At 30.2% G+C, this 21,379-nt stretch overlaps 1 protein-coding gene across 3 annotated transcripts in view; it reads right to left on the bottom strand.

Moving 5' to 3' along the window:
• LOC129948924 (BMP-binding endothelial regulator protein) overlaps positions 1–21,379 on the bottom strand; it is a 168,152-nt gene that overhangs the window by 145,785 nt on the left and 988 nt on the right. For 2 of the 3 annotated variants that reach the window (XM_056060074.1, XM_056060073.1), the window contains exon 2: positions 21,146–21,334. The gene's annotated coding sequence lies outside the window, so the exon portion shown is untranslated. The remainder of the gene's footprint in view (positions 1–21,145; positions 21,335–21,379) is intronic. The other variant, XM_056060075.1, reaches the window with a different exon arrangement.

The raw sequence follows: 21,379 nt of genomic DNA on the forward strand, positions 1-21,379 counted from the left end.
ATCAATCAATTTCCCGGTCAAATGATTTCAATTAACACCCTCGCGTGAGACGAGAATTTTTGCAACTTAAAAAACATAACAAACGAGACTGACAAACAAAGAAGACAATAACACAAGCAAAAGAATATATACATATTTAAGGATGATGTTGAAAGAGAGAAAAAAAAAAAACAAAAACAAAATAAGTCTGACAGAAGAAAAATTGACAAACGCTTAACGTTGTGTCAAAACTCATCAAATGACACGTGCGTGAAGACTTTTTTGTTTGTACACATGTATACAAAGTTAATGGCGGCTTTTTGATCTTTTCTTGTTTTGTTGACTATTTTGAAGCTCAATAATGGGTAAGGGTACTCTCATGAGTTAGGCTTTTTGGGTAAATACTATGGTTGGCTATTAAGAGGCTTAAGCTTCTGTTACTTTCAAGATGTCAATTCCTGATTCCCTTCCACCCTTTCGAGTGTCACTTTGTTTGACAACAAAAACGCTTGGACAAATCTGTGCAAACATAAAGGTAAAAATAAACGCACTAAGAAAAATCAGGTGTTTTATGTTGTTGTTGTTGATGTTGCAGCATCATGTTGCTAATGGGATACGGACTTCAAGTTATGTTTTTCTGTTTCTGATGGTGAATGAAACTTTGATGTCTGAGATCTGACGTACGGGTGACGTGTGTGTGAGCGTCTTTAGTGGCGGTAATTGAATAGCAATTTGCGCTCATTAAACAAAAAGAAGAAGATGAACCTTCTGGTCATTCGGTCGGTTATCCGTCCCTGCCGTACTGATACTCAAGACCATAGGTTAGACGACCTGACGATGATGTTGATGATGATGAAAATTGTTTGTTAGTAACAGCGATACACTTTAGGGCGGCTTTGATCTTTGTAAAAATAAAAACCAACGAAAAGGTACGAATACGGAACGCGCTCCTGGACCGTGTTGCGCTGCGCTGTGCTGTGCTATTTCCTTGATTATGAGCTTCATGAAAAACACAAAGAGCGATGCATGTTTTTATGTCCGTATGGCGTACGAACATCACATATCTGTCTGTCAAATAGGGAAGCGTCTCAAAAAGTGATGGGGTCGTCCTGGAATAGGTAGTGTATATGCGTCCACTTTAGGTCTTGCTTTCATCGTGCGCGTCGTAGTTTTAGTCGTCTTCGTCACTTCGTTTCGGTCGCTTAAGTTACAAAGAAAACTTAAGTGGTGTGGATGGATGTGGATAGATGGGTAGGAGATGGTAAGAAAATTTTCTATAATTTGTTGGATTTTTTCTTCGGTAATTCTCGAGTTGCCGTTGTTGTTGTTTTGTATTGTTTGTATATTTCTTTTTACAAAGGACTTTTAAAGAAGCTTCCAAGTGAGCGTTTTGCCAGGGAGCTCTTCGTGACACCTCTTGTAATGCCATAAAAGATTAGTGATGTTGAGAAAGAGTTAATGGGTTGTTTGAGTTTGAGTTTCAGAGTTGATGATAATTTTTTTTAGTTTTTTCATTCAAGCCCGTCAAGCTCTATGATTTGTCGTAGGTACGCTAAGTTATTTGATAAAAATGAATCATTGTAATGTGATGAATGTGTGACTAGTGTGTGGAAATATGAATGTTGCTCAAAATGTTTTTGCAAAGAAGAAGACAAAGTGCAAAAAAAAAAGAAAATAATTTAGAAAGGTGATTTTGCAGTGATTAAATGGAGGATCAAATTAAAATTGCTTCGAAGTGAACATACCTAACCAACTAAATAAATTATGGTGTGATGATTAAATTGAAAAGACATGAAAAAATGTTATAGAAGAAGAAGAACATTCCATGAAGGTGCATTACATATAAAGGCATGTGTTAAAATGAAGGAATGTACAAGTTCAGCGAAGAATAAAAATTCTAGAAAAATTCTACAAGACAAAAAAAATGGGTGATAATTTTTTACAGTTCTTTGACTTAATTTAGCTGAACGCCGTTTTGCAATCCGTATGAGATTTGTATGCAGTTCATTTCTTCAGTCACGCTGATAAAGAGTTTAATTTGAAGTTGGGCATAAGTAGGTTAAAAATAGCAGGTTTCTGTAGAGTTCAAAAAAAATGTAAACTTTTTTTCTAACAACAAAATGATCTGTTTGAAATTTGAAGAAAATCTATTCTCTTCTTCTCTACTAAGGCTTGGATCTAATTCCAGTAGACGGATAGTTAAATAAATGTAAACTTTTTTCCAACAGGAGGTTTCATTTTGAAAAACTATCTTTTTGGGCAGTTGTCACTTTCGAGACTTTTGTCTTTTGACATTTCACTAATAAAAACTACGCTATTTCTAAAAATTGAAAGAAATTGAAATTATCTGCAATATTAATTAAAATGTTGCAGTCACATTTCGTAGTTTTCCAAAAATTTATTGACCTTGTTGTTTCTCTAAAAATACAACTGGACACTGAGATCTTGTCATTTAATACACGTACAGACTTTTATCTTTTGAAGCATGTGAAAAATAAGGTCTTTGCCAATGATCCACAATCAATTCAAGACCTTAAAGATGGAAGTTGGGAAGTTTTCGTGCACACATATGTAGATGTAAAGATGTGAATTGGTCAAATAATATTTTATGAAAAAGATGTCGTGAAGCAAAAGTACAATGATTTACTTTTTCATAGATATAAAACTGAAACTTCTTATTGGAAAACCCTGTATGATGAATTCTTTTTCAGACTTCTACATCATGATAGTGTTAAGTTTGATTAAAACTTTGGTAAGTTACCTTGTGCAATATAACAGAAAAACAATGTTAAGTCTCAGTAATAACTTTTCCTGTCACGTATTACGTTTAATACAAAAGGCCCCCTTAAAGAACCTTTACTGATTAAAGCTTCACAGCGCCCTGAACGTTTCCAAGATTTCAGACTTCTTGGAAATCAGTTAATTCTGAGGCATTTCGAAGTTTTAAAGGACTTTAGCTAGGAAACTCCAAACTCCAATAATGTCACAGTATTTCGGTTGTATTTTGGTCCAGAATATACAAGACTGAGACTTTTCCTGTCTCGTGGCAAACTCTACTCAAGTAGCAGCCTTAAGCTTGCAAAAGTTCCTATTTTTTAGTATGTTATTTCAGTCTTGGTGGGGGATTATTTTTATGGATATGGACACAAATAATAAATATTTTTATTAATTCTTAGAAACTAATAAGTTAATTCTTCAACTTGATTTTCTTCAAAATCTTAACTTAATTTGCTTAACCAATAAACGCAAAATATTGACAATAACCTTCTTATAAGCAATATTGTATACTCAGCCATATGGTGTTGATAGTAATAGCTGTAAAATGTGTAAATCCGTTTTAGTAATTTAATAACAAAAGTTTATACAAACAAATCTTGCAGAAAAAAAAAAAAACAAAATAACTTTTTAATATTTAACATGTTTTTACCATTAATTCTTATAGTAAGGTATACCTTAACCAAAGTTAACCTGTTTTATTTGTTTTCTTGGAACAAACAAATATAAACAACCTATCATCAACTTTTAGGTCTAAAAAGAGTTTTTTTTTAAATTTTTTTTTAAGAAAGACAGAAACAAAAAATTAACAAAAGATTATTTCAATAATTAATTCTTATTATTCTGATGTGTCGCTTAAAAACCTAAACATACGTTGTTCGGTTTCTATCTCCGAGGTACAGTTTTTTAAAATTTTATTTTACTATCAAAATTACCTTCACATTTTATGCGTGTGTATCTTTTTTTTTGAATAATTTTTATTTTTGATGAAAAAAATTCAAATGCTTTTGAATCGATTATAAATTAACACTCATACTCATTTAGATTCAAATTAAATAATATAATTATATGCTTACCTTTTTTTCGTATGTTGTACCTTAATATGCCACTAAGACGACACAACCTACCGAATACAATACAAGCTCGAAAAACTGTAATTTTTGTTTTAAATTTTGGTCTTTGGTCTTTGCAGACATAGATACTTATTTGGTATAGGTAGGGTATATGCGTTAAAGAGGTAGCTACTGTTGGAATTTTTAACGCTGATTATAGCAGTATAGTATAGATTTACATAAATTCATAATTTTAGTTATGACACAAACATTTATTTGGGTATAATTTAAATGTTGACGAAAACATTAAATGAATAACAAAAAAAATAAAAACATCCGGAAAGGTTTTTGTACAGGAAAAAAACAACAACTTCCAACAACAAGAATTTTGTTTGGTTGATAGGTTTAACCAATATCATGGTGATATTATTATAAAAGGTTTAATATTAACTGAAAGCTCCTAGCTTGTTTTCTTTGACTCATATGAAGGTTGTATTTTCCCCCAAGCATTACTGTTAAGATCTTCTAGCTCAATTTTTCATTGCGAGATTAAAGTTGAACCCGATTAAAATCATTAAACTGGATCTTGTCAATAATACTACATGAAAGATATTATTTCAAGTAACATACTCCAAATAAAAAGTTAATAGTAAAGGGCCTAAATGGATCCCCTGGAGAACACCAAAATAGGTGTTTGTTTTTAGACGAAAGCTGATTTTTAAGGAGTAACATAACAATAAGTAAAAAATTCGGCATCCAACAAAATTTATATATATTTTGGGATTATTCACCAATTACTCAAGATTTCAATTCATGTTTCATTCTGTATAACTATATCTTGAAAATAGAGTAAGCATGACCAAATCTTGCACTACACTTTTTTTATTTGTATTTTATCAAAATTATATCGATTTAAATCAATACAAAATGATGAATGAATTCAATTAGGATTTACCATTTACAAATCCGATTATTTAAATGTAATATTATTTTTGAAAAAGTCTATGATCCAGTTTTGAGTTCATAAGCTTTACATCACGAATCAATGCAAAGGGTGATAGTATTTGAAAATCATATAATATGAAATTATTGGGACACTCGTTTTAATTGTTTTATTGTGAATTATTATTCATTTATTTGATTTCCAGAATAGTGATACATTTAAAATAGATCTGGCTCGGTTTCGTCAATATCGAAATATCGTCTCGTCTCGGTGTAAGTCCAATTTTAGTTTCCTATAGTCTTGCTTTCTTGTATTCTGAAGGTGCCATTAAAAAATATCTAATATTTGTTACTATATTTGATCTTAAAACTCTTTTTTCTGGAACAAAAACAAATTGATTTCGTAAAGTAAATAATATTCTGTTTTTGAGGGAGACTATTCTTTAATAGTTTGTGAATTCAAGAAACCATATTTTACAAATAATAAAATTTTCGGGCCTAATATCACCTCAAAGCTGAATAATCAGAATTCAGAATCAAAAAAAAATAAATTTTTAAGACGATTTTTAAACCCTTCAAGAATTACCTCGAGACAGACGCAAATTATATATCCGCCACATTTTTTGTAAGATTAAGTATTCTTCTTTTGCTTTAATTTTGCTAAATTAGCTTATACAATTTTATATCTTAGAATTTGTTAGGTAATCACGAATAAATAAATAAATTAATTGAGCAATGCTAACAATAAAGTAAAAATACTGTGTGTGGTAAAATTATTATTGGACACAAAAAGACTGACGAGGCCAACGTGAGTCTTAGCAAAGTTCAGCTCAGATTGAGAAGTGCTTTTAGTAATTGATCTCATGTACATGTACTACAATGTCTTCTACAAATCTTACGAAAGACCCCTTGAAAAAAAAGGGCTTGTATCTTTTGCTATTTATAAGTTACCAGTACACTGGATCACTTACTTCATAAGACCGGGAGAAGTTTTATGGTCAGGCTCGTCTTGTTTTTCTACGAAATAATATTAGTTGAAAATCTCCATGGAAACTTCTTTTTTAAAACTAGCTGTTAAATGCATTTTTGCTAATAGTTATTTTAATTAATTTTTAATGGAGAGGGTTTCATAATTTCGCAATTTATATAAATTAAATTTTGTAGAATCATAATTTATAAAATCAGATTAAAAAACGACGATATTGGATACAAAATATCTCAATTACATGACGTGATAAACGAATTTACAATGTTACAACATGATTATTGGAAATTTTCATTGTAGCATACTCCCAGATAATTGCTTAAGAATTAATATATTCCAGATTAATAATGACCCGAAACATTTCAACCAGAAAAAGAGTGGGTTGCGTAAAATGTATTTCATGTTCATCAATTCGGTTCTCTGTCTTAAATTACAATAAAAACATTGTGGAGGCATTACAATCCCAGTTGATGAAACCGAATCAACTAATAATAGCCTTCTTTTGAAAGCATTGGAAATAAGTCAGCCCGGTCATAAATACGATGTTGTAAAATAAACTAGGACTAACTCTCAAAAATTGGATTTCCTTTATCAATGTTAAATAAAGCCAAGTTATTTAGGGAAGTAAGACCAACTTGGCCTTAATTTTATCAAAGGACGGCAGCTTGTTAAAATAGGATAAAATAAGTTTTTGTACCCAAAGTAAATTCCTAAATATACATACCTGAATTTTATACAACGTAATGTTTTGTACAAAACAAATGGCTGGAAGGTGAAATAAGACCAACTTTCAAATGGCCTTATGGCTTCTAACAAAAGTGAAATGCGGTAGATTTTCAGAAGTTGGTTATATTCCACTTTGACAAAGTGAAATGAGGCCAGAATTATTTTGAGAAATAAGACCAACTTATTTTTATGGCGAGTAAGGGTCAGTTATAGCTATTATTGAAATCAATCCGGTAATTTTTTTGGATGGATTACTGCGTTTCACTTTGATTAGAAATTTTGAAATTATGTGTGATCGATCAGAAATCACATAAAGAATTTTTTTGAGAGTAAAAATAGTTAAATTGCGGAATTATTCGTTGCTAAAAATGAATTTTTCTATTTCCCGAAAGGAAATTCATTTTCCGGAAAAGCTGATATTTTTATGTTCAAAAATGAAAAGAATTGTTATACTGATTTGTGTTGCAATTCCACACAATTCCGCAATGACAGACAATTTTTAGAAAGTACAAATTTTCCGGTGTATTTCAATTAGGAAATTAAGTTAAATGACCGCTATAAATGACCTTCCGGAAAAATTCAGTGCCGTGAAATAAGGCAAATTAAAATAAGATCAACTCTTAAAAACTGGCTTTATAGCACTTTAAAAAATTTAAATAAAGCCAATTTTCAGCAGTTGGTCATATTGAACTTTGAAAAAGTGAAATAAGGCGAAACTATTTTGAGAACACCAACTTAGATATTTATACGGTTAGGTATGTAAGTATGTTGCTGCCCAACTGCAACCCCTTTGCTTAAGCACAGTACATGATTTGGAGTAGGTACGAAGTTGAGTACGTGCAAAGTTTGTTTTGAAAGTGAAATAATACCAATTTGGCTTCATTCACTTTGTGTAAGTGTAAAAAGACAAACACTTGGAAATTGACTGTATTACGCCTTATAAAACGTTTGGCAAGTACTGGCATACCAATCGCTACTTGTAAACTGCTACTAATGCAAGACGCTGCGAGGAAACGGTTCATGTGGTATCACATTGGGCCATTAAACTAGCCTCAGTGTGTCCGTTTCCATCTTGGACAGCCGATATAACCTAACCTAACCTAACCTACGCCTTATAAAAGAAAATTAAGGCAATTCTTGAAATTCAGCCTTACTTCACTTGGCTTTATTGCTCAGCACCCTGTTATATGAAAAATAAGCATTTGATCTCCGACTTGCGTGTAAAAAGTACAATTGCTAAAAACAGACCTTATTTTAAATTGGCTTTATTTCACGGAATTAGTTTTTGAAGTTGAGTTTTGGAAATTCAAAAACCTCTGTAAAGCATCGTGCTTTTTTAATATGTGATCTAAAAATTTGATATGCATAACATTAGTTAAAAACAATTTAAAAAAAGTATTTCAACAACGTAACATGACCATAAACATCATCTAAAATGAAAACGGCGTAGCAAAATCGTTTTATATAAAATTTGTGCGAAAATTATTTTTGGAAATTTTCTTATGTATTCTTTTTCAGCTGGCAAACTTTTAAAAGTTACCAAAGCGAGTCCTTGAGTTATAAGCATAGTAACTAACGCCACTATCTAAGTTTCAAAGAATATAATAAATAATTAAAATCTGACTTCAGATTAAATAATAAAAAGAAATAGTTAAATTTGTTTTTTTTTTTCGACTAAAAATATTACTGTTTTTATTCGTTAAGCAATAAATTACAATTTACTTTGCAAAATTTCAATAATTCATCTCAAACTTTGATTGAAATCTTCTTGAATTTGTTTAAAACAAAAATTATAAACAAACAAACAAATCTAACTTTCACTTTGTGATGATGGGTTTTCCCTACAAATATTTTGACATTGGACATATACCTAACTTATTCAATAACATCTAATGCAATTTATCTTAACAAAAATATTTTATATTTCTCATTCACCATTTTTGTTTAAATTACATATATGAATTTTTGTATTTATAAAACAACAACTTTAACTTTGAAACTATAATAAATTAAATAACCAAAATCCAACAAATCCTGTGTGCAGTGCTGTGCAACGCCATCTTGTGGTGTATTTTTTTAAGAGATTACATGATATAAAAGATATTCATGTTATGTTATTTATTATTGTTAACTATTATAACGTATGTAAAATAAATATTCAAATATTATACACATACGATAAAAAAAGTAGTTTTGCATTGCATGTTTTTTGTTATTGTTTTTATTTTATTTCACCATTTTTTGTTTGATAAAATAAAGACTATTTTAGTTTATTTATTTATGTTGTTTGATTTTAACTGAAATTGTGCATTTTTGTAGTTTTTTATGCATAAAATTACATGATTGCGTGTGTTAGGATGTTTTTTTATTTGTTCATTGAAGCAGGGTGGAATAATTTAAGTTTCCCTATTTTTTATTCGGTCTTCCAGCATTCTTTTCAATAAGGGGTAACTAAGTTAAAAGAAATAGCACGAACAGCTAAAAACTTCTTTTTAAATTAATCTGAGTGACTTTCCATGAATGTTTTTATTAAGATAGTTAAACATTTTATTATATTTTCATTTGATAGAAATATTGATATATTTATGATATTTCGTGTCGTTTTTAAATATTTATTTTTCTCAAATATAGCATAATTTTGTGCTCGGAATTTTTTTGAAAATTGTTGTTAATTCAAATTAGATGATATTAAATACCTAACGGAAAACTGTTCGGAATAACTTTAATAAGGTCGATTTGTAGAATTTCTCGTGTTTCCTCATTTTATCGTTATAATTTTCCAATAATGTACAAGACAAAACAAAAAACAAATAACATTCAAAACCAATTCCACAACACTAACCTACTCAAATAAAATATTTATTTTTTATTTATTACCAAGAAGTCGTTTTTCTATTGGCATTTAACAGTTGTCATGTCCATTTTTGGAGTTTGTGAAACATAATGTTAATAAATTAACCTAACTCACAACGAACAACAAAACAAAAATGAGTAATCGACAATAAAAACTAATTGATGGAGTTCGGACATAGGTATTATATTTTATTTATTTTTGTCTATACATTTTTCCATAGACATGCTATACATACTTTATATAAGTTTTATTATTAACTCTTGTTTTAGATACAGTTAAAAATAAAATAACTTTAATGGTGAAGTTGATTCAAGACTCTCTATATTTGATTGTGCATTATAAGTTCTATATACATATCTATACTACTCTTTTATAAGTTGGTATATCCAATCCATAATATGTCGAGTTTTCTGTCTATCTTCGTATCTATCTATCTTTGGGGGATATTAAGACAGTCATATAAACAGACAATAATAATAATTCAATTCCAAGAATGTAATTGGCAAAATGTCTATATACAATAATTAATAAATTGAGGTCAACATTGATTCTTTTAAACAAGCTTTTTTGTTTTTGTTTTTTTTTTTTTTATTATATGTGAAATTTAATTTAATTACTGTTTATATATTGGAATTTTGTTGTTATTGTTTTATTTCAAAGTGGATTGTTGTTGATTATAATTAAGACGAAATTTGTGAGCTTTATGTCTATAACGTGGTTAAAAACTGTTTGTCTTAAGGTCGAAGAGGAATCTTTGTGTTGATAAACATAATAATTTGTGTTTGTGATCTAAATTTAAAAAAAAGAATTAGATATCATTGCTGAAAAAAACCTTAGTTCAATTAATATAAAGGAATAAAGAGATTTATTTTGAAAAGTTCGATTTTCTAAAAGTTGTCATATTTTAAGACGTCAATTTTTAACGTTTGAAAAGCAAAAACTACACAATCAGTAAAATTGGAACAATAGATCCATTAACAACGCATTCAAATTGATAAAATTTTATCAACAATTTTAAATATTTTCCAATTATCGTCTTTGTGCAAAACCAGAGGTTTGTTTAGACTTTTCAACAACTATCTAGGCTGACATTGGTAGGTAGAAATGGCGATCTCAAGGCAAACAAGCCTGAGATCCAATTAGCGCTGTAGTGCGCCGGCCGTTTTGATACCAAAAACTCGTTTGACCTTTGATTGAAAGGGATAGATTTAAAGAGAAGCTTCATAGCGATTATGTTAGAGCCATTTTGTCGCATTGAGAAAAAAGATTAAGTCTCTAATCTTTGTCTCAGATAGCTCATCAAGTTCTTGAAAGAATGCTTTGCCAAAGTATTTCATTCTAGTGTTTGCCAAAGCAGGACATTTGCAGTGGAAATGGATTACCGTTTCACTTTCTTAACCTTAGCAATGCTTTCACTAAGATAATCCCTAGAAAAATCGTCCGCACACTTAATTACCCTATACCCCCTGAGCATCTCGCCAGAGTCAAAACTAGGGTAAGGGCCCTCACTGTTTGTTATAGTGTATAAAAACACCATCTCAGAGAGCTTGCCCTCGATAGAGTTCCACACGTTCAGCAGACCTTTGCTGTTTGTGGAGAGCTCATTCATAACTGCTACGTGTAGGTCATCCCTGACAACCTAACTAAGAGTATGCAGTTGCGCTGCTCCAGAGATGGTGCTTTCACTGGCTTTGTCCGGTCGTCAAGCTTGCTCTTTTTCTGAGACGTGCAGATCTCTACCTGAGAACTGTTTCACTTAACGACATTTTCTCAGCTGGCCAGAAGGTTCCTGTGGTTTTGGGTTGCTCACAAGTGCTGGAACTACCAGCGCTAAATAAGCTCCCTTTCAAAGTCTCCAGGCTGGAGGCCAAGAGTTCATCCTCCAAGTCTGTGGAGGGTTCTACGTTCGTCATGTCTAGTTCGTCCATTTTATAAAAGTTTTTGAATGTTGGTCCCACGAGTAGGTCGTAAAAAAGAGGTCAGCCACGGCAGAGCCGATAGAAGATGGACCCTGCCAAGGCATAAGGCCCTTCGGATCTGGCTATATTCTACAAAGATTTCATCCATCCAAAGCTTGAATATAATTCGCATATTTGGCCCGGTGCCCCAAAAACAAGTTTAAATCTCTTGGATAGAATTCAAAAAAGGGCATTAAAAATGATATGCGAAAGAATTACGAGTATAATCCAAACATTTACATCGCTAGAACACCGCCGCAATGTTTCATGCCTTTCGTCGTTTGATAGATATTTTTACAAACAATGTTCTGTCAAATTAGCCAGTTGCATTCCCCTTAAAAAATTCAGCCGTAATACTCGCACTTCTAGGAATGCTCATCAGTTTACCCTTGAGCTCAATTTCGGGCGTAATGTCAAGTATAGAGATTCTTTATTAAATCGCACATCGAGAATGTGGAATGCTTTGGCCAACTCTTTTTTTTCCTCTCATTTTGTGTCAGAACTTTAAAATGTGCACCGGTATCTCCTTTTAAATCCTTCCCTATTTTCCTAACGCTCGCACTGCATTTAAATATAAACATATCGCACCTCCGGTGCAATATCGACGCAATTGCATTTTTTTCTGAAATTGAGTTAGGAACGCCATAATGTCCCAAATGTCAAGTTTTATCCGTGGTAAAATTGACGTGATTGTATCTTTGCTAGTGCTCAAAAGAGGCCACTTTTTTGTTTGACACAAAAGTTTAAACTATAAAATTTTTCGGAGCAACAAAGTCGTAATGTACCTTGCGCTCCACAATAGTTCAAACCCTTCCCAAGCTCAAAAAAGAAACAGGTGAAAGATATAAAAGGTAATAATATGAACTCTAACTCACTGAATAGTCAGCTATTTTTAGGACTCTTGAAGTCGATTCTGTAGGCCTATTTTAGGGCGATATAGTATTTTCAATAAGCAAGCAAACTTTAACCGTGATTCCTGAACATTTAAGAAAATTGCATTTACGTCATTATTGCACCGGAGGTCGATATAAAGGGTACTAATAACCCCTTGAGTGCTTGTGAATTATGAAATGTTAAGAAGACTGTAGTACCCGTAGCATGATGGTTAGTGCGTTGGACTGTCATGCAAGAGGTCTTGGGTTCAATCCCCGCCTGTGCCACCATAATTTAAAAAAATAATTTTCGCGGGTACTGCCTCTTGCGAGGAATTGACAATTCCTTCAAGAGTAATTCTTGTCATGAAAAAGTGCTTTCTCAAACTAGCCGTTCGGATTCGGCCTTAAATTGTAGGTCCCTTCCATTCCTGACAACAGTACTCGCACACAGGAATGGTTGAGAGTTGTAAGTCACTAGGCCCTGGTTCACAATGGACTGTTGCGCCACCCCATTTGATTTGATTTGAAGAAGACTGCACAAGAAAGCTTCGAATAATTTCATTAAGCAAATTTATTGATTTCTGTTAAAAAATATGTTAGAATAAAAAATTTTGTTTCAAAAACGTCCGAAAATGTATTTTTTCCATAAAAAATTCTACTATTTTGAATTTGTCATATCAAATGTAAATGTTTACATAAGCAAAGATATATCAGTAAAAAAGTCACTTATTCAATTAAATAATAAAACAAAGAACTATATTATTTTTATCTTAAGATAAATAAATAAAAATAAAGAACAAATACTTAAAACTTGCTCGCCAGACAGGAAGGAATCAATTATGTCACATCAAAAAAATAAAAAAAAATAATTATAATTTTGTCTAACCAACATCGAATTTTTAGACTTAGGTATTTAATACAATACAAAAATTCCCTCCACCACCAAAAAACAAAAGCAAAAACATAATCATTTATTAATTTTGTTTATCAGTCATTTTTTTCAAATTAGCCTTGAATTTTACCAACCATACATTTAACGCAAAAAATAATGGAAAAAAATCAAAAAAATTAATTAACACAATTCCCATCATTTAGCAAACATTATAATTTAATTATTATAAAATGGAAGTTTATACATACAATGTTGCTATCTTAAAATGTTGTGTTTATTTTTCATCTCATTATTATTATTTGTTGTTTGTTTGTTTTTTAATTTAATATTTTTGTATTCATAAGTAGCTACACTCCCGTAAGCCCTCTGCAACTTTTGCAACGAAATGACGAATGTCTGTTTGTGTATAAAATGAAAGTATATATATCTATATGAATAATTCTACACTATTTATTTTTTTCATTCACTTGATATTGTGATTTTAAAATAACAATAACAATATAAGTGCAATAACCTTTTATGCACTCTCTCACACTTCTTCTCTCATCATCGCATCGTGGTTGCTGATGATGTTTTTTATTGAACTGTTTTTTTTTTTATTAATAATTTGTTTATTTTTAAATTGAGATATAGAATTATTTTCAAAATACAACAAAAAAACAATAAATTATAAATAAATTAAATAAGAATGATTTTCAATAGATAGAATGTAGAATTTATTATTTATACACATTTTCATCTGAAATACAAATAACTAAAATTTATTTTACAAAAATTTAATTAAAATAAAAACAAATTTTGTTTGTATTTTATTTAAAACAAAAAAACTCAAATATCAAACTAAATAAATAAAAATAAAATAAAGCAAATCAAATAAAAATGTTTAAAAAATCAACACAATTCAGCAAATTCAATTTGATTTGATTAAAGTGTACGTATAGTTTATTTTGTTACTAATTTATAATTAAATTATAAGTGATGCTGATGGTTGATAAGCTCGAAGCTATTTGATAATAACAACAACAACTACAAAAAGAGCCTCCTTCTCTCTGTTCAAGTTCGTTGCTGTTGCTGTTGCTGATTCCGATGCTGATGTATGTTTATATTCGTTAAGATACATCAGCGAGCTCGATTCATGTTGCTGTCAACGATTTTCAACAACACGACACATTTTCCTTTACAGATTTATACTCTTTCTTATTTACTTATTGTCTTTATGAATTAAAATAATCAAACAACGAAAAAAAAATTATAAAACCTATCTATGGAAATATTGAAGTTTGTAGCTTTCATATGAAATAATCTATAAAGCTGTCATTATGTTATATGCATATAAGAGTAGTATAGATTTATAGATAGTTTGGATTGGGAGAATGAAAACGCATAGGATTTACATGTTTGATGATGAAGTAACAGTTAAAGGTTCAAAATCTTGACCTTTTTTTTAAGTTTTGTTTATGAAATTTCATCGAAACATTATGTATTTCAAATGTAAAGTCAAGCTCTGGCTTTTAAGTTTATTATTTATAAATGAGATTATAATTCAAAAGATATACACACATGGAATTAAAAAAAAAAAGAAAAATATGTACATTCTAGAAATTATTGATCATATTTTATGTTAAATGTTGAAGATTATGTAGACAGTGTTGTTTTTCGAAGTTTTTTCCCACAGAATTTAAAAAATATTACTTTAATGTGGAGTAATCAAGAATTTTATTAATCGTGCAACAATTTACTCAATTTGAATGAGCTTGTTGACATTTTTAAGTTAGAGTTCGACGAATATCGATTTAAATTTTATTTGTTGTATGAATAAATTATAAACTACTTAGTTTAAGATATTATTACAACTTGATTTATTTGATTATTGAAGTCATATATTTAAGATTTTAATTAATTGATTGCAAAATTCTTTTTCAAATTCATGAAATTTTAATTTTTAGTACGCAGTTATTGTTTATGAACTAAGGGCTATTAAATTGGAAGATGAATAGTTAAAATAGATAGTGGAACAAATTTGTCTTTCCTTTTTTTAAGGACTAAGCATAATTCTGAAGCAAGCTAGCTTCTAAGAAATTAGGTATTTGATAAATATGTAACCGTTTTTAATATCTTGCTAACTAACAAAATACTAGTTCTCTATTGTCCAAAAATTGCAACTGTGAAATTAAGTACAAAAAAGAAACTGAGCTTAAATCTGGGGAAAGAAACTTGAGAAGTCATATGGATTTAGTTAATTTCTTAAAGTTTAAGTTAATCTGTAATATTAACTTTGGTACCCGAAGGTTGAGCTCAACCTTTGACACTAACAAGGGAACAGTCCAACGCACTAACCATCATACCACGGGTACCAATTCAATAAAAAACCAAAAGTCAGCAGGTGTCGATGGTATATCCAACGTTGTACTAAGACATTTACCGATGGAGGCAATTGACACTTACACCACACTCTTCAATAATGCACTGAATAATGCATATTATCCAGTGCATTGGAGGACCGCTGTGGTTCATCCTCTCCCGAAAAAGGGAAAGGACAACTCCAACCCGTCAAATCTTCGGTCGATAAGTCTTCTTCAGAGTATCAGCAAAGTTTTCGAAAAGATCATTAATAAGGCTCTGACAAAGTCATTAACAGTTCGGATTCAAGGAGGGTCAAAACACAATTCATGCTGCGTCTAAGCTCGTTTCTGATATTCAATGGTATAAATCAAATCAACAGTGCACAGGTGCTGTTCTGGTTGATTTGGAAAAGGTCTTTGACATCGTATGGTTAGAGGGTCTTTACCTTAAACTGAGCAGGCTTGGCATAAGCAAGTCATTGTTGTATATACTTTATGATATGCTTAACGGTAGCAAGTTTGTTGTCAAAAGCGGCAATGTAACTTCTACCACAACATTCTCAATTAGAAATGGTCTTCAACAGGGAGCGGTGAATTCGCCGATTCTTTTCAGCATTTACACCAGCGATCTGATAGGTAGTCTTAAAAAGGCAATTGCGTACGCCGACGACCTTATTGCGTACAGAACGGCCCGAAAGGTTGAGGTTATTAGAATTCTCTTGCAGCGTGATTTCGACAAGATTTAGCGATATTGCGACGACTGGAAACTGAAAATAAATGTCCAGAAGTCGGAGACAATTCTGTTCCGGACTCCGTTGGCTAGCACCACGAGGGATACGTTCAAGAACTGGCGCAGGATGGTTATCATTGATCATCACGAGCAGCCATTAATGAGCAAAAGTGCAGTGAAGAACCTCGGTATCTAGTTAGATCAGTATTTATATTTCGACAGACATATAAATGCTGATCTGACCAGGGCCAGAGGAGCCTTTGCTCTGACGAAAAGACAGCAGTCGGCTTAGCCCCAGAGCGAAGGTAATTTGCTTCATGGAACTCATACGGCCGATGATCCTTCCCAGATGGAGAAGTTTCGGGTGTGCGAGCGGCAGTGCTTACGACGCTTTACCGGCTTATATCGCACAGCCAAATCTTCTTACGTGCATTAGTATTCCAACGAGGTCCTATACAACGGGGCTCAAATCAGCAGAATTGACAATTTCGTGATAAAACTCGTTCGAGGTCACATTGCAAGATTTGTTCGCCCTTATATCCGAACGACGAGTATTTTGAAAGTGCACGCTTAAACGGCTTCATAGATTGGCAGTTTCGCTAATCTACCACGTCGGACGACGAACCGTGGATAGGCGACTCCTGTACAATAGGGACTTCGTTCTAGTTTTAAGTAGTTTTTAGGTAGGCTATAAGTTTTATTTAGGGACCTAATTTTAAGTAGTTTAAAAGTAAAAATAAGAAAGTATATTGATATTAGTTTTTTGAATTTTCTAATAAATTCAAAAATAAATAAAATTGAATTGAAGTTAAAATAGATCTTAGGGCCAAAAGGCATTAGTATTAGGTATTTTTGTTTAACTTAGAGTGTCCATATGGGACCATTAAGTTAGTTGTAAGTTGTGGATAACTAGGCTTGTTTTATGAATTTTTGTCTAGCTTTAAGAAAGGTTTAAGATTGAATTAAAAAAAAATTGCGTTGGACTGTCATGCCAGAGATCTTGGGTTCGATCCCTGACTATGCCATCTAAAGTTTTTTTCACTGCCTCCTACGAGGAAATGACAAATTCTCCAAGATTAATTTTTGTCAGAAAAAGTGCTTTCTCAAATTATCCGTTCAGATTTGGCTTAAAACTGTAGGTTCCCTCCATCCCTTACAACATTACTCGCACACAGAAATGGTTGAGATTTAAAGTCATTAGGCCCTAGTTCTCAACGAACTGTTGCGCAATCTAATTAACTTTGGTAAAATTTTCAGAAATAATGAGATTCTAAACACGTTGCAAATGTCTATTCTAAACATAATAAAAAGGCTTAATATTTGATTCAGTTATAAGGACATCCTTAAACAAGTGTGATTAATGTGAAATTATTTATCATACAACTTAAAATTATACTTGATTTATAAACAAAAATAACACTTAAAATAGCTCCAATGAACAAAATACACTTTTAAAGGAAATCGGGCAAAGACTAGAGATCAGTAATAGCTATCATTGGTTTTTAATCATTGAAAGCAATCATCTGAACTTTTTGACAATTAAGTAAATTATTATATTGTTAAAACAAATCTACAACTTATTACCTTCATTTTAACATTAAACATAATGCACGTTAGAAACAAAAGTGTCACTAAACAAAAAGCCTTCAATTGTCTATAGCTCTAAAAAAAATATTGAATTGCTTAATTACTTTGACAAAATAAAGTATCACTATCTTTTTATAATATGTCATTTTAAGATTACAAAATGGGTTTGAAGAAAAAAATGGATTTTTAAAAAAATGTTTGGTATAGTGCCACTTTTGTTTTCAGCGTGCGAATTATGTAGCTTGACTTTCTTAATCGCTCTTTTATGTCGAAGCAAAACGTTTAATGATACAAAACCATTGGCCCTTTTAATGCCAAATCAAACAATGTTCAAACATAGTAAACGTTCAATTTTTATAAGAGTTTCCTGAACTTATCTGAAAAGCGTAGAAATATGTAGAATTTGAATTTTTATTTTTCATTTTTGTGTGCATTATGAGAAAAATGGAAGAAATTCATCTAGTTTATGTATCAGTTAAAATATAACTATTAAATTTTAAATTTTGCATGTTGTTGTTTTTTTGGGATACACCAGTTTGATTTGTTCGTGTTGAATTCATTTTTTTATTTAACAAATTTATTTAACAGATTTGATGACTTAAACAATTATTCTTTTTGTAAACGCTGTTCTAACATTTAATTCAGGAGTCCAAAACATAACACTGTTTTTTTTTTAAATATTCTTATTTACATAATTGATATAAACAACGAGTATTTTGTATGTTATAAAGCAATAAATATTCTTTTCAATTTATTAATTCTCTTAGGGTTTCAGGGCGCATAAACTTTCATTTGAAGGGTGGCGAAACTTTAATTTTGTTTTCAATGCAAAGTTTGTTCTTTTAAAACCAATTTCAATATTGAACACCATAAACTCCGTATTAATCCGAACTATAAACCAGAAAAGAAGTAACCAATTTGTTTTTATTTCGTATCTAAACCAAACGCTTTCCTCCAAAAATAATTTGTATCGTCAATGACAATTCTAAAGTGTTCCACTTATGCCTTAAGTCAGCAAATATAAATATAAAAAAGTGGCTTCGATGGATTCAAGTCTCATCAAAAACTTCAGTATTTTTTGCTTTTAAAAGGTGAAAAGTGGACGATGTGTTACTATCAAACGAGTGGCATTAAAACTTTTAACATCATGGCCTAAATGCTTCCACAGTCAACTCTAAGTCTAATTCTAATATTGTTTTTTCTATATAAACTTAAATTCTACCAAATTTTTTATTTTTAACTTTCTCAAAATTAATATGGTTTGTGGTTTTTGGTTCAAAATTGAAATGTTAACTGTCTTTTTTTTATTTCTATAATAAAGAGTGAAGTAATCGAAAAAATCATCACCTCTGATTGTCAAATGAATAACAGTATAATAAAAGTTCAAATTATCTTCTTTATTTTTGGCTTGTTAAGTTCATAAGTGAAGATTTTTATCGCTACTTTAGACTAATCAGATTATGAGTTGAGTATTAAATTAGATTTTGCCTCAAAATGTTTCTAATCAAAAGTAGGTGTATGTAAATTTTAGTATTTCATAATATTGTGTAATATTGTTTTAGTTCCGGTAAAGCTTTATAAATTAGTAAGTAGTGATCTGATTTACATTGAGGAAATATAGTTTAAGGATTACTCTAAAAATGTTATGTTTTTAAAAGAAGACATTTTACAGAACTCATTCGAACTTAAAAAATAATATTTCAATACTTTCTCGTTACTTCTTAGAGTTTGGCACGTTTTGTCTACGAAGTATTTGGAACAAAATTTTTTGTATAGTCTTGAATGTGAAACAAATATAAGATAATATAGAAACAAATATAAGATTTATAGAAAAATTCCATGACTACAAATGTGTTAAAATCTATTCAGAACGAATTTCTCTAAATGTTTAATTAACTTGTACAAGTTGCATTAAAAAAAATCATTCAACTTAAATATTAATGTCTTAATTAATGACATACGTTTTATCTTCTGCGCATTGATTCAAATTTTCATAATATGTTTTTACATACGATATTTAAGTTATTTAAGAATTGTTGAAAAAAAGGTTTTGTTCCTCTATATAGAAGACTAAAATAAAATTGTAAGACGTGAATCCAATATATCAGAGTCATGAACTTACTCTCGTACTCCATTCCTTTTAGATACGAATACTCATTTCTAATAAAAACCATCTTTCATTATGTTTATTCACTGAGCTTTCGAATCTTTCGTTAAATAAACCAAATTGCAGGAAGTTAAAGAATAAGTCGTTTCAAAATGTAATTTGTGTGATAGAAACCATGATGAAAAAAAAGTATTTGTTTTTTCAAATAACTAATGATTTTTTGAACTTTATGTAGGAAGTTATTGTATAAGGTTCGATTTGTACAATTGAAATTTTGTACATTTTTCGAAGTGTAAAAATCAAATATTTTAAGAGATATGTATTATTTGAATATAAGTTTGGGAAACATCGCTAAAACTAAGGAACTACCAGAGATTTCGACTTGGAATACATTTTTTTATGCAGAAAACAACATCAAAGCATTTAGAAAAAAAATCAAAAAAATTCGGTTCCTATATTTCTAAAGGTAACAACTTTAAAAACATAATTGAAAAGTTTGGTTGATTCCAAATACCTTCAGAATTAAAAATATTTTCGATTCAATTAATTTTGTAAACACAAACCTTTTTATATTAAAATTATATACCTATTGGTCTTAGAAAAGAACAAACTCTGGACAAATTTTGTGTTATTTCATCTTCTATAAGAGGTTGGTAGAATAATATGTTAAAAAATATAAATGTCCAATAAATCTTAAGAAAGCACTTGTTTATTGTACTCATTTAAATATTGTAACGTTTGTCTTGTATTTTACATTAAGTATTACTAGAAAAACAATATTTGAAGTCATCAATTATAAAAATATATCAAGGATTGTTTTTATCATAGATATTAATTGTATTTAATATTAACAAGTCTTTTTAATAGCAGCAATTAATGTCTTTTATTTTATTATGATTTTTGCTTAACAAAAAAACAAATATTTTTAAATTTCAAACATACATTTTGTTTGGAAAAACTTTATACTGAAACTTTGATTTAATGGAATATTATTGTTCAACAAAATTTCTTTGAAGTTCTTAGCAAATTCACTTGATAACTTTTTGATCTAGAGGATTTTGTCAATCTTAAGAAAACATTGTCAATAATTTAATATCTACATAGAGAAAATATAAAAAAAAAGTCATTCGCACTAAAAATTAAACCCCAAGAATTGAGATTCCAATAAAAGATTCTCACTCTCTCCCATTCACTCAGAAAGTATCTCTTAGTTTAAATATAAATCTAACGGTAAAATAAAATTCCAAAATAAATTTATTATAATCTTAAAACTAGTTAAAAAAAATAAAATAAAAGAAAAACAGAAGAAAAAAAAAATACAAAGAGAATGCTGTGACTTACATTTAGCATGATTGATCATATCGCCTATCAGAAGCGATGATACGATGATGTGTGTTCCACATTTCACACACGGAAATTGCTTTTACTTTATTTTTTCTCAAAACTTTTATAAATTATTTTTTTTTTTTTTGATTTTCAATTGATTTCAATTTTAATTTTTCTCACTTTTAAAATATATAAAATTGCACACTTAATCGCACAAAAAATATGAAAACAAGACAAAATTTAAAATTT

This window comes from Eupeodes corollae, chromosome 3, assembly GCF_945859685.1.
Source record: "Eupeodes corollae chromosome 3, idEupCoro1.1, whole genome shotgun sequence".
NCBI classification, from domain to species: Eukaryota; Metazoa; Arthropoda; class Insecta; order Diptera; family Syrphidae; genus Eupeodes; species Eupeodes corollae.